The following is a 10,930-nucleotide window of genomic DNA, read 5'->3' as shown; positions in this document are numbered from 1 at the left end:
AAAAAAAAAAAAAAAGAAGAGAAAAGAGAAGATCAATAAGCATCTAAAGCTATTTTGTTTTTTGTTTAGCAAATCATAGCTGCATCAACCTGCAGGAACAGTATCCAGTTTCATGCTTTCGTGGTCTCTGAGCAATGGCACCCAAGCAGAAAGCTGGACATGGAGGTGTTTCTATGGGATGTTCAAGGTGGAACATACTGCTAGTACTGAATAATGACATGAACAGGTTAAAAAATCAATTTTCAAGGTGGATCTTCCAAATACATCTTTTACAACTTATTTGATCAAGAAAATATAGTAAAGTGACCCCATGAAAGGAAATAAGAGAAATGTCTTGGAGTGTATTAGAGCTCTAGTCTTCAAATATTAACTCCAAAGATAGAAACAGCAAGATGCTCTTTTCAACAAGAAAGAGTATATTTCCTCAGATCATGTGTTTTGATTGTAGTTGTGCATATCTGTGTTGCCAAGTCCTCAGCAAACTCCCCCTTGGCTGTTTTGCTGGGCAGCCTACAAGCAGCCACCCCTTGACTTCACCTCTCCAAGATGCAAAAAAATAAAAACATCCACAATCTCTCCCTCTCTTCTGTGTCTGTGCTGTGGCCTACTCCTCTGGCAAATACTGTAGCATCTCAGCTTATTCAAGAGCTTAGAGAACAGAGCCTTATCCAAGCACCACAGAGGGCAGAAAGAGCTCTGTCTTAAGAAAAAAAAGCAGCTGAAAGACAGTGTGGGCAGGATGTGCTTGTGGAAATGCCTTTCCTCTTGTCTGCAATCGATAAAGTAACTCAGATATGTGTTACTCAAATTTATTTTACAATTCCTTGAACTCACTGGGTCTGGGTCACCTTGCTAGAACCTGAGCTCTAGTGAGAGCAAGTGGAAAAGACTGCTTAACTGATACGATGTTCACATCTCATGGCTTTTATAGGTGCCTCATCCCCAGAGGTGCTCAAGGCCAGGTTGGATGCGGCCTTGGCAGCTGAGCTGGTGGGTGGCAGCCCTGTCCATAGCAGGGATGGGACTGAATGGGCTTTGAGGTCACCTCCAACCTAAGCCATAGAATCCAACCATGGAATCACAGAATGCTGTGATTCTATGACAGGTAGGAGTTTAGCTGGTGTCGGGTCATTGAGCGGTGTTTCACGAGGTCTGAAATACAATGCTCTGGTCTTTCAAAATACAATGCTGTGGTGTGTCATGCTGGGTTCTCAGAAAAGACCCTGCCATAGAAAGAAGGGCCCGTGTGCCCTTGTTGGAGGTCGAGTGGGTGCCTCAGTTAAGCAGTTTAGCAAGCTGGTTGTTGGCACCACACCAAATTATTTTAGATTATGGAATATAGGAGCTCCATTAGCATTGTTTTAAATTGCACTTTCTGTTTTGTAAAATCAAAAAGGAAATTTCACGGGGAAAAGAAGTCTCGCATTCATGCAACATTAATGTTTAGGGAATAATGTGGTGTTTTGCCATGTTAAAAGAATTATTACAAACCCTTCATTGAGAAGCTCTAGAGATCTCATACTTTGGAAAAGAGACTTGATAATTGGATGTGCAGGAGGGGGAGGGAGATGTATGTGGAGGGTGTCACTTTTGGTGACAGCAACGAGCCTTTTTTTTGTTTCTGAGAAAAAGAGTTCGATCTGGCCAAACTGAAAAGCTTTGAAAAATCTGAGGAGCAGGGAGCTGCGGGTTGGTGTGGCACAAGGAGCTGGAGCAGAGCGACTCACACCTGGGCTGTGAGCTCATGTACATCCAGATAAAAGTTCTCAGGGGAGGCAAATTAAATTTCTGATGCCCCTTCCATAGAGCACATTTTCCACACACACAGCACCCAAGAAATCATTAATAACACCCAGCAGTGCAAACACCCCGCAGTGGGAGCAGGGCTGGGGACCCCATCATGGGAGCGGGGACACCTGCGGAGACCCCAGCTCTGCCTGTAGGGCTCCAGCTGCCAGCCCCGGAACAAAGGAGTGAACTGCAGGGCACGGGGTCACGGCATCCCACTGACCCATCGGATCTGGGGGCAGATCCCACGGCCTCTCCACGCTGAGCCAAAAGCAGGTCCCCTCTACCATCCTGGTGGGGAACCTCAGCAGCGGGCAGCCTGGGGGAGTTTCTTCCCCCCGACTCACCTTTCTGCCAGGGAGGGTGGTTTTTTTTCTGTCTTTTCTTTCTTTTTCCACATAAAAAGAGTTGAGAGCGTATGGAAAATTAACTAGGCTGGTTTATGGTCACGTGTGGGAAAGACTGCAAACATCTGTGCGTGGGTCATTGTTGGATTTCACAGTGAATGCTTTCATCACTGGAACTGAAGCTGCCACGTATTTCGAGATACCTACTTGTTTCAGAAAGCTGGAGGGCTGCACAGAAGAACGCAGGGAATCTCAGCTCCACTGTTGTACCTTGGGCTTGGAGAGTTGAATGGAGTGACAGGCAGAGAAAAAGAAAAAAGCAAAAAACATAAACATGTAAATGTGACATCTGCAATTCCACTTTGCCCAGTGTTTTACATGTGTGAAAATAGCGCATTGTCTTGCAAAAGTGAGAACTTCAGGGTTGAAACCGATGACAGAAATAAAGGAGACTTAGAAGGAAAAGCCCAGCTACAAAAATGAATTTAAAAGAAAAAAAAAAAAAAAAAAAAGGTTATGCCAACATTTTCCTGAATGATAGCATAGATGTATGCTAAAGAATAGGTGTTGACAGAAGAGAAACACAACCCTTTAATAAAAGAGGTGGGCAGGCAGACATATGAACTGCTGAAATTTCAGCATTTCAGCGTCCTGTGGGTAGAGAACACTGTAACACAGAACAAAACAAGTAGAAAAGATCTTAGGAAATAGTCACCTCCTAAAATTCTTCATCATTTTAGATGCTGTTTCACTTGAGAAAAGAAACAATTTTATATGCATATATAGGAATTGCAAAGGAAAATAACATGGGGGGTAGGGAGGAGAGGGGAGGAAAGAGGAAAAGACACATGAATGCTTTGGTTAGACTTTCCTTTCAGATATCCTCTGCACTGTATCATAATAAATCTTGCATCTTGCCTCTCAGCTGAGGTCTCTGCTGCAGCATTCTCCTGTTGCTTTGTTTCAGAGCAGTGTTTGCACTAAATTTGGGGAGTTCTCCAAGCAACTGCAACTGCAGTGCAATATTTCCTCACTATTTGTTAGTAAAGGATGATTAGAAAGCATGCTTTCAGAGAGGAGGCACGGGGGCAGCCTTGCCCTGGGTGGCGGTGGCTCCTGGAGCTGACAGCCTCCTGACAGCCTCTAATGGCAACAGGGTGAGTGCAGGCAGTCTACTTGCAGGGCTCGGGATGTGTTTTTGATTTCCTGCCTCAGAAATGCATTTTGGCTAGCAAGCAAGTGAAGCACATCATTCTCCTTCTTCATATCACGAAATCATTACCTATGTGCCCAATTTATATTACGTAATGGGCTGCAAGCATTCGGGAGGAGATTCGTGCTTATTGGCTATTCAGTTGTGTGAACAAGAGTAAAAATTATTGCGTTGGAAGAATGTGATTCAGCGTGATTCTGCCCTCATCCAGGCTTTGTAAAGGGTGCTAATACCCACAAACTATTCGGTAGTTGTCTTTCTCTTAGCTACATCTTTCAATGCCTTTATTCTCCAGAGGTTGTGCCATTGTCTTCTGAAATTTTGAAAGATCTTGCTTACATGTGAAAAGTAGCTTTTTATAAAATGCATGATTTCAGAAATCAAAGTAGTACAGGGCACCTTCTTCTTCCAGGGCAGTAAATTGGTTGTGATCATTCCTGCTTAATTTTTCTTTTTCATTTACATGTATGTAAAAATAATGGAAATAAAGACTACATAAAATTGAGAAGAAGCATTGATCAGTGTTCATTCAGAAGGGCTGAGATCTGAGACATCTTAATAGATGAGCCAACATTCTCACTTTTTCTGCAGTGCAACATACCTTTAAGTTGCTGAAGTCTTCCTGCTAGCATAAGAATTCTTATGTTAGAATTCTCTTCTGAATGTGTGCTTTTTTTCTCCTGAAAAAGGAAAGAAAGATTTTAAGGAAAAAAAAAAAAGATTTTAAGACAAAAGATTTTAAGATAGCTTTCAGATTAATTTCCTGCAGTACAAATCTTTAATGTGAAGTCATTGATTCTGCAGAAGGGTGCAGACTTTGCCTGGAGTCTCCGTGTAGGCGAGGGGTGCTGCACAGCCACAGGCATCCAATTGCTGCCAATCTTTGCTGGACTGGGGCTTCTGTCAAAAGCAAATACAAATCTGCATTTATTTTCATCAAGAGTTTTATTTCTGGAATAAGTAGGGAAGAAAAAGAGGTCACATTCAATGTAAATATGAATGCTTCTGCACGGTATCACATGGTTCAAAATGACTGCAGGTTGTTTCCCTCACTTATTTTGAAGCTTGACTGTGATAAAATACTTGTTTCCAGCAATACTGGTAAGACTGTTCATCTGAATACGATCTGATAAATGCTACAGAATATCTTTCAAATGCTTTAGTAGTACTTACCATTTACATACATATACATGTACATGCATGTGTTTGTGTACAAATCCTCCTACTTGGAGTAACATTTACTCTCAGGCTCCTCTAGGAGGGAGCAGATTTGGCTCACAATAGAAACAGGGAAACACACTCTCATGTAGGTTCTTTGAGACAAGAAGATACTTTGAGGCATACTGCTGTTTCTGACATGCTGACAATGTGTTTTGGGTTTCAAAAAGACACTAAAATGTATTGAAACTATGATGATGATTAATTTTAGTCCTAAAAAGAAATGGATAAGGGATACATATCACTGACTAACTTTTAAAATTCATAAACCCCACTTCCAGATTTCCCCCTGTTAAAAGACGTTTAAACAAGTGATTCTTCTTTTTAATGTCCAGAGCCCCTAGAACATTGCCTTTACGGATACACTTCAGAGTTCAGCTGAAAGATCATATTGCTTTAAAATGGGCATACTAAAACTAAGCTTGCCTGGAGGAGAATTTGTAAGCACAATTCTGTTTGCCACAGTGCTGGTAGGTCAGTGGGCGGTATACGATGCACCCATCTTTCTAGGAGCAGTAGGATTTCCTGCTGTTTTTTTCAGTAGTGACCTAGAAGGAGGTTAATGATTCCAAAGAATGACTTTTCCCTTAGGGAAAATTTAATCTTCTGACCTTTTTCTCTATCTGTCCATTCCTTTTAAGTCACAGACCCCCTTCATTTAGCTTACATCAAGCTGTTTTATTTTCTTCAAAAACATGGTTGAAGTGATTGCTTTTGCTTTCATTTAACCCTTGAACTGGATGCATTTCCAAACTAAATCATTGCCCAGAATACGGAATTGCTTGTAAGCATTTCTTTCAGATTTCTATATTTGTCTTAAATGTGATTGTCAACCCTCAAAATCACTTTGACAACTGACTAACTTCGAAAATGCATGCCTTTAATGTACTCTCGCAATCATCTCCGAGAGTTACTTTACAAAAAGAACATGACAGGAATAAAGCAGCCATCGGGTTTTTTTTTGTTTCGTTTTTTTTCTTGGGTTCTATCAAAATGCTGATGGAACTAGAGTACCAGAGGAGATTTTATTTAAAGTATGTTCACCAAGACCATCATGCCGTTCTTTGGATTAAAATCGAGCTCATAAAAAGTATCAGCATCACACAGTCAAACTCTTGGAGTGCTTTGTTTTGTTTGAACTGCACAGACACTACTGAATCAAATTTGTTGTCAGAATACCATTAAACAAAAACGCAATTACGTTATTATTCTCCAAGGCGTTGACTCTCGGGTGCAAGGAGTTCTGGAGGGTAACTGGAAACAGAAAGTGCCTTGTGCTCAAAGCCGTCAACTTCCTTTTGCCGCGCAGCAGACATTGTTTTTGTCTGTATTGTATTACACACGGTTATTGCCAACATAAGAATTCATGAATATTCCCGCATTTTCAGAATGATAATTAACACTTGATTTTGACACGATGACAAACTCGTGCAGCACAGACACCCCGCCCGGGAACAAAAGAATCCCTGCGCTGAGGCCAGGGCCCATCCGGCCCCACACTCCCAACCTCGCTCAGAGCCCGGTGTGGGAGGCAGCACCCTGCACCTCATGGCAGCACTGGGGAATTTCTTCCCGACCCCAGCTGGCGATCAGCTCGTGCCCTGAAGTATGAGGATTGATAGCCCTTGTAATTTTTATTCTAGCTAGTGCGGCTGCAGATGCTGTACTTAATCAAATAAATGTCTAATACTTCGGTAAAGCTAAGTGAAGGCTAAATACTCCTTTCTCTTGGGAAAAATCCCGAGGAAGGAAAAAGTGCTGAGAAATTCCACCAGGAGAGGCACGCGGAGTTCCCACTGCTCTCTCCCCTCTCAGGGGATTGCACTGGCGCATGGGGATGGAAAAGATTTTGGGCCACGCAGGCCCAGCCCTGGCACAGGACCAGGCTCTGGGCTGGCTGTGCTCTGCTCTCTCTGCCCCTCTGTCCTGCTCCAGAAGCGGGAGCAGGAGAGACCCACAGCAGAACTTATCTGGATTTCTGTCAGATAAAGAAATTGTTTTAGAGGGGAAAACACGTTGCATAGGATGGTTTGGGTCATGGGTTTCTTGGATCTTCCTCCACAAGCCACTGTGTGAAGTGACAGCCACAGGGTCTATGGGGATGGGGAGACATGGTAGAGTTACTCTTCCTCCTCTCTTAGCTTTTGTTTCTCTTTTCTAATCTCTTCTTTCCTCCTTTTCTTCCTATTAAAGCATAATAACAGCCCCCAAAGCTGTTTTCCTCAATCTTCTGTAGCAAAAATAAATTCCACAACTCAGCTATATATTCCAGTGAGAAAAAAAAAAAAAAAAAAAAAAAAAAAAAAAAGAAAAACACCTCCATATATTCATTTATGTTTCCTGCTTATTTTTTCTGAAATGAAGCAGAACAGACAGGAACATCCGAGCTCTTCTGCATCAACTGAAATTTTATGTGGTCCTAAAACTCCTCATCCTCTTCGTGCTTCTAAATTAAATGATTTCTTCTAAGTCTACTTTCTAACTTGGTCCCATCTCCTGTCTCATTAATCATGTTTACTGCATTTCTCTGTGTTTCCTCGCTTTGCTATAACACAGTGACAAAAATACGGCAGGATGTCCAGAAATGCAACTTTTACTCATGAAATCATGCTGTAATATTTTATGTTTAGCCATCTTTTTGGTTTTTAATGTATCTGAGTGTCTCATCTGCTTTTGTATGTTTTCTAAGCTACTGCAATACGCTGGATGGCTTTTTTCAGTGAATGATGCTTAGATTTTCCCGGGCTAATTAATTGCCATCAGTTCTTGACAATATTTTTCCGCGCAAACTCCTCGGCATTATCTGTTTAATTTTGCTTGCCACCATGTTGCCATTCTATCTTAGTTCTCTGTCTTACTCTGGAATTTCTTTAGGTTTTTCCGAAATTCAGTTAACTCAATAAATGGCCAAGTGCTGTCATGAATTTTCCTGTTTAGATCAATGGGCGCTGGGTCTGAACACCAGCAAGCAAGCTGTGGCTGTAGCAGTGAAAACAAATGTTACCATCCTCATTCTGGAAGATGTTTAAGGTGGTTAATGAACACATTGGACAAACCCATCCTTATTGCTACTATTGATCCCAGGGGCAATTCGGAGTTAACCTCTCTGCTTGCATGACTGCTGATCCCTCTGCAGCTTGGGGAACCGTGCACAACTCTGGAACCTGCTGCTCCGGAGCCGAAGCCCTGGTTCTGCCACAGCTGTCCCTTCAATTCCAGGTAAGCTCCTTAAGCTCAGGTACAACCAGCTCATTTAGAAGCAGCGGGCATCTGCTAGCATTTATAAAATGCTTTCAAGGGGCACGATTCAAAGCAGCCTGATGTGTATATATAGTTTTCCATCCTCTAGTCAGTTTTTCAGCACAACTGGATTTTAATTCTAGAGCTGCTGTGGTTTTTCTTCAGAGAGATTTTACTATAAGCTTTTGGAAACACTAAATAAATTGTGTCTTCTGGTTCTACTTTATTGACTAGTTCATTAACTCTTTCCTGTAGTTCTAAGAGGGCTGAGAGAATTTCAGCAGGAGCACTACAGCTTTCCCTTGCTATCTGTGTGTCTCGGCATGTTATGTGCAGCGATTCTCTGAATAGTTTCCTAGTACTGAAGTAAGAGTCACTGGTTTATAATTCCCAGGATCATCATTAGCACCTTTCTAAGAGATGGGTACAACCTTGGCCATTCTCCAGCCCTCTGGTACGGTAGCTGTTTTTAATGATAAATTACATATTTTTGTTAGCACTCACTTGTGCCGGTCCTTGATTCTGTCAGAACTCTCGGATGAATACCATCTGGTCTGGCTGATTGACTGCACTGTAATTTCTCGGCTTGTTCCGTCACCTTTTCTGATACTCCTATTTCTGACAGCGTCTCACTTTCAACACCTAAAAAGAATGAAGCCTATGTAGTGTTCATCCTTTGTTAAAGAGCTGTTTAGCTCTCTTTTTCTTCTTTTTCTGTTTTCAATCGTCTAATGCAGCTGAGCGTAAGGAAAAAGAGGTTGACTCCAAATGTCTTTTTTGTTTGTCTGTTTATGAACATTATATATATATATATATATATATATATATATATATAAAGCAACAAAGCGAAAAGCAACAAACCTAAAGATGGCATTTGTTAGGGGATGGTAGTGTCAGAAGTCCAAAATTTCAAGCGCATTTTTATTTTCTGTTAACTGTGAATTGTACTTTGCAGTATGAGTCACTGTGGATTACTTGGGAAAACCTGCCAAGGGAAGCATATATAACATTTTGGGGAGGGATTTCTGTGTTATATGTTATGGCTGAGTGAAAAAATAAAGATGTATGTGTGTTACCCATTCTCCTAGAACCTAGAACAAAAAAAAAAGAAAGCAGAAGATGAACTTCTGTGATGGAATATCTCATTGAAAAACAAGCAAATAGAGAAAAACAAAGCTATTACCATACATGGAAATACAGCAAGAAAGAAAAGTATCATAATCAGTGTCAAGTGGTAGTATATTTCTCAGCTCTGCATATGTCTCTATGCACCTTCCCACTCTTCCCACATATACATACAAATCTCTGCTCTGTCTGCTTTTATTATTCACAGCGCTTTCTGTCTATTTTACACTATAAGCTCCTCAGGCAGAAACCTTGTATTTTCATAAGTCCATAATGTGATATACATGCCAGTCAAACTGTTTAAATAGTAGTAACGGAGGGTTTTTTCCTTTTCTTTTCATTTCCTTTTCTTTCGTTTTTTTTTTCTTCTTTTCTCTCTCTCTCCCTCTCTTTTTTTTTTTTTTTTAAACAAATGTTAAGTTAAAATCAAAGGTAATAATTAGTTTAAAACAGCCCCCAAAAAGTGACCTTTTGAGCCACAACCAAACCAGCCAACTTTATTGTGTCTTGAGGTCAAGGCTCCTATTTCACATGACTTCAGGGTCTTTATTTGCAGACTACCCTGCAGTAAACCCCACAGAAAGTTATGATCAAGTCGATTTTGCACTTCAGACAACTACTGAGGTACAGAAACAAGATTCCGCTCAATCTGAGATGAAAGTATTCCAGAACCAGGCTCAGGAATGCAACAGAAAATTCCTAAAAGAGAGGAAATTAAAATGCTGCAGCAAAAACAAACAAACAAACAAGGACCAAAAAAAAAAAAAAAAAATCCCCCCCAAAAAACAAAACCCAAACCCAAAACAAAGCAAAGCAAAACAAAACCCCTGGAAAAAACAGAAATTAAACCAGAAGGGTGGCTAATGCAGAGCAACGGCATTCAGTTCTTTTGAGTGGGCTGGATCCTTCAATTACAACTTTGTCACCACAGTTTGAAATCTATTAAAAGGATTTATGCTTTGCAGCTGACATTTAAAATTAGGGATTTATTGGACTAGGAATGAATATTTCTCCTGCAATTTTTTTTTTTTTTTTTAGATTGTATTTCAGAAACTATTTTTTTTTTTCTGTTTAATCTACTGTGGCAAGATTTTGTGGTGTTGGAACATTTGAAAAATACAAAGACAGAAATCATTTTATTCATTGTAAAGAGACTCCAATCCTGAGACTGCTCTGGAACTGCATCACACCCATTTTCACTGAGTACCCAATATTTCCCCCTTGTCCATGCTGTTGTTCTGGGGCAAGGGAAAGTGAGTGACATCTGATACTGCATAACTCATGCACCAATAACAAACAGAGAGTTTTAATTCAGGATTTTTTACCTCTTTTCTCTGCGGGCTTTTTAAATTTGCTGTTTGGAAATTTATACACATATTTCTGGGTATTGCTGGAAGCCTCTGAAAAGCTGTGTGTTTTTCCATTCTTGTGCGTTTATAGAGATGGATTAAACTTCACTGCAGCTGAATTTTTGAATTCTTGAACTGAAAATAATTATGGGAAAAGAAGGGTATTTTTCAACTTAGGAAAATGATTAATTTAAGACAGTTGTGTTCCTTTACCACTGTTCTAAACCAGTCTTCTCAAAAACAAAGAAATAAAGATTGTACAGCCATATTTACACAACTCCTGCCTAGCAGTTCTGTGTCAGAGCATCCACTCACAGCAGCAGGGAAGGAAGGCAGAGCTCTATCAGAAGTTTGAGTGTGATTTCTTAAACAAACTCACAAGCATCATATGTCAGTAGTGTCTGCAAGCCTCGTGTTGCTACCTGTACTGCTTCAGATGTGAAACTTAGCAGAGCCCACGTCACAGGTCACCTCTGCTAAGCATTGTGCATCCTCTGCAGCTGCAACATTGCTTTGCCAACTTAAACTGTTGCATGGTTCTTCTGCAGAGAGACTGAGAAAGGGAGCTGAGGTGGTCTGAAAATATTGTATGAATAGTATGTGCTGCCGGCTTCACTCTGCAGGGTGGGTGGCAGAGTGGGTTGAGCAGG

General features: G+C 40.8%; 1 protein-coding gene and 1 long non-coding RNA gene across 2 annotated transcripts in view; one reads left to right on the top strand and one right to left on the bottom strand.

The window, feature by feature from the left end:
- The first annotated feature begins 7,719 nt into the window (after positions 1–7,719).
- The window catches only part of ZNF521 (zinc finger protein 521), a 236,265-nt gene continuing 233,054 nt past the window's right edge, over positions 7,720–10,930 (top strand). Inside the window, exon 1 of the mRNA XM_042868903.1 lies at positions 7,720–7,785. The gene's annotated coding sequence lies outside the window, so the exon portion shown is untranslated. The remainder of the gene's footprint in view (positions 7,786–10,930) is intronic.
- LOC122178647 overlaps positions 10,078–10,930 on the bottom strand; it is a 2,580-nt gene continuing 1,727 nt past the window's right edge. The window contains exon 3 of the long non-coding RNA XR_006178411.1: positions 10,078–10,415. This is a non-coding gene — a long non-coding RNA (uncharacterized LOC122178647). The remainder of the gene's footprint in view (positions 10,416–10,930) is intronic.

The sequence above is a fragment of the Lagopus leucura genome, unplaced genomic scaffold, assembly GCF_019238085.1.
Source record: "Lagopus leucura isolate 7727_CA_CO unplaced genomic scaffold, USGS_WTPT01 Super-Scaffold_100002, whole genome shotgun sequence".
Lineage (NCBI taxonomy): Eukaryota > Metazoa > Chordata > Aves > Galliformes > Phasianidae > Lagopus > Lagopus leucura.
This window is presented reverse-complemented; position numbering and strand designations above follow the sequence as displayed.